Source organism: Crocodylus porosus, unplaced genomic scaffold, assembly GCF_001723895.1.
Source record: "Crocodylus porosus isolate Cpor-Errol unplaced genomic scaffold, CroPor_comp1, whole genome shotgun sequence".
NCBI classification, from domain to species: Eukaryota; Metazoa; Chordata; order Crocodylia; family Crocodylidae; genus Crocodylus; species Crocodylus porosus.
This window is the reverse complement of record NW_017728947.1, coordinates 68,782,616-68,786,440: the sequence shown is the minus strand read 5'-3', so window position 1 is coordinate 68,786,440 and position 3,825 is coordinate 68,782,616.

Here is a 3,825-nt window from a genome sequence, read left to right as displayed (position 1 = left end):
GCGAGCCCGAACCCCACCCGCCTGCGCATGCGCTGCAAGAACCACCTCCCGCTGCCCTGGAGGCCGGGCCGGCGCGCGGGGGCGCCGTGATGACGTACGTGCGTAAGGGGTCCCCCCCTCCCCTCGCGCCAACCATCTGGCGAGCGCGGGCTGCGCGCGAGGGGCCCAGTTTCGCCCCGCCTGGACTGGCTCGCGAGCCCTTCTCCCTGCGGCACAGGCCCGCCCCCTGCTGCACGGGAGGAGCATCCTCGGGCCCCCTCCCCTGCCGTGGCAGGAGCCGTCTTCGGGCAGCAAGAGCTTCCAAGGAGGCTGTAGGCACCTTCACCCCATTCCTCACGACCCCTGTTCTTGTCCGTTCCCCTCACCCCCCAACTCCCCAAAACATTTATCTTAATTTAACATGATTAGGGAGGTTAAATTTCCCCAAAAGGTTTGTGGGGCAGCTGCCTGACGGCATAGCTCTGCCCCGAGCCGCTGAGGAACACCTCGCCTTCGAAAGCCCCTTTAATTTCATCCCGGTTACACAACAAGACAATAAAAGACATCGCTCCAAGAAATCCTTGCCTCCCGCATGGTTTGTGGACCACCCTGGCTGCAACATCACCCTTGCGCTACCATAAATCACATCCTGACTCAAGCTACACCAAGATAAGGCGGTTGGGAAACTGAAATAAGACTGCCCAGACAAGGAGGCCACACCGACTTAGACCTCTTCCTCCTTTAAATTGCTAATGCCACTGCCTACCTGTATAAAAACTTACTGTTTTATTACTGCATTTATGCAAAGAATTCTGACTCTAAGATAGTCCTCCAATTATTAAATTCTATACATGGAAAATTAATACATTTGTCATCATTTTCCATGTATGGAATCTAATTATTGGAGGACTGTCTTTTATTCATTCCTACCACTGCAGGGAAGCAGATGGTGTACGGCCGTCAAGCAGCTTGCCCCCTGCTTGTGCCTGCCCCCATGTTACCTCTGTCCCACATCCTTCACATCCCAGCAGCTTCAAGGGCACTCCTGCCCCCAGCCTGTGCTCCCCAACTCCCCTCTGCAAAGGCAGACTCCATCCCCATCCTAGCCTGGGACACTGAGCATGGAGTATAGCCCCAGCCCAGGCCCTGTAGCAGCTGTGCAGGCCACACACTGCTGCTATACCAGGTGGGGCTGTGCTTGGTGCTCCTAGAGCAAAAGTAAAGGTGGAGGGAGAGGGACAGGCAGGGAAGCACAGGCTGCATGGGGCAGGGAGGAGAGAGCAATGTACAGAGGAAGGGACTGGAGCTTACACCACAGCTCTGGCCTGCCCTCTGCGCACTTGCCCTATATGTGATTCTAAGATGGGGAATGGGGGTGGGAGAACCAGGTCCTACAATTGAATAAATATGGCATTAATATCACCTTTTGAATCTGCCTGACTTCCAAAGTTTCTAGAGTATTTTTCTTTTCTTTTGGTTTATAACTTAGAGCATTTTCCTCACCTTTTGCTTTATTGGAGAAATTAAAATAATAGCTGAAATTTTTTTCCCATTAAAATTTTTTTGCGTTTTTTTGTTAATTTAATTTTGAAAATATACAATCATTAGCTTCCTTAAACCATTTGTAAGGATTTAGATGAAAAAGTTGTCTAAATAATATTTTTAAAAAAGCATCCTACCCAACGTACTTGTGCAATATGCCTGCAGTGCTCCCAAGCACTCCTAAAGAGCTTGCCCTACCCACCCAATCTAAGTCTGTATCCATCAAACCTAGAAATCAGCAAATAAACTTTAGTGAATAAAGCCATGCCAAGGACATCTTTTATTGCTATTCTCAAGTACACCTGAGACATAGCTAAGGATTGGTGGCAGAAGTACCCTCACTGCCTCATTTCTGGGTTTGGCACACGTGGAGTGGGAACAAGTGCAATTTGTACACCACTCCATTTGTTATGTTAAGCTTAGTAAAAATTATCCTACATACAAACTCCACCAAAGACCACTCTTGCAGAAGGCAACAACTTGGCCCCCTGAAAGAGACACCTGAGTTGCACACTGCTACCTGATAAGGTTATAAACTCCACAGGATTCTTGGTCCTACTGTCTCCTTGAACCAGTGAACATTATAAATGTTGATAGAAAGCAGGGCAGTGGTGTCACCTTACAGCAGTGATCTCAACCTTTTTGGACTCAAAGTACCCCCTGTTAAACTCAAGGTACCCCTCAGAAAACGCCAGCTCTTAGTTTTCAAGGTTTTTTTGAGTACAGAAAAATAATAAAGCAATTCTGTTGCAAAGAACTCAGAAAAGCCACCACTGGTCAGGATGTTTTTAACACTATAAATTCCTATGTGAAATCTCAGGGTTTTCCTCATCAATCTTGTATACCCAACAGTGCAAACACTGCATGACACCCCACATCCCCCTTGAAATTATCTTACGGCACCCCAGGCTGCCATGGTACCCTGGCTGAGAATCACTACCTTAAAGACTAACTAGTTTGGATGCTGACAAAGTACTGTAGGTTGTTGCCTATGAAAATTTATGTCTCTCTGAACCAATTAATCTCCAACAAGGTGCTACCCTGCCCTGCCTTTTGCCTGACTTCAGATTAACACAGCCAACTACCCCTGTCTCCATTGTAAATGTCCTAAGGGTCTCATTCACTGCTACTCTCTGAAACTGAAAAGGCTAGGGTGGTCAGTGATCAACGCTAACTGTAAACTGTGCAACTCATAGGCCAGCTCCACCTCCTTTTCAGGTAGCATGACCTCAAGAGAAAGCAAAAACACATGAACGCCCCTCTCTCTCTCTTGCCTTGGGTAGCAAGACAAAAGCAGTTCATGTCTTGATTCCCTGTGCTTCTGGGAATTTGGGACTGTAATTTTGTTTGGTGCTATATGCATGATAGGAAAGATTACTAAAACACACATGTCCCTCCCACAAATCTAGTATTTTTAATCACCTTTGCATTTCTCTCATTGCTTATTTCCATTACATGTAAATGCAAAGCAAAAAGTTCCTATCAAAATGTATGCTGCTGTCATCTGTCAAATATGAAATCTACAAGAGTTATTTCGTAATTAATCTTTATTCTGTCTTCTTCTCTAACATCCCTACACTGCAGCAGAGCTGCAAAGTCTCATTCCTTTGCAAGGAGCATCCTTTATTTTTGCGTGAAATACAAGGCCGCTTACTAAGGTATGCGTACAACTTTTATGATACAGAGATTTGCTGTATGACTTTTTCCATAAGACAAAGAAAATTCCCTCTGTTCTTTTTGAAATTGCCCTCATATTCCCATAGCTTGACAACCATACAACTTTGTTATATAATTAGTGGACAAAATGCTTACAGCAGTGTTACTACATAATTTGATTCATTACTATCTCATAACACAGAGAAAGTGGGAAAATTGCAAGTACAAAGCATTTACATTTTTATTTTTATATATTACAGAAAGGTTGGTTAATTTCTGATATGAATAACTTAAAAGTATTTATTTACTTATTAATAGGCCCACAATATTGCAACTTAAAAGCAATGGAAACCAGAGGACAAAATATTGGCCTCCTGTATTAAACATACTTGCCCCAAGCCAGGGAAAGTAGCATATCGTTCTCCTTCCTTCACTCTTCATTTTTTATTTTACATGCTTGTATTATTTTCTAAATATACAATTACAGTTATCTCCATCTGTGGGAGCTCAATGCCGAATTATATAGGACTGAATTAAGCACAGGCTCAGACCTGTTCAATTTAAAACTTTTATTGTTTCACAAAGTCATAAACTAAAGGAGGTCTGTTGGTTCACGAGGTTCCCAAATCAAGCCCTTGCTCTCTAACC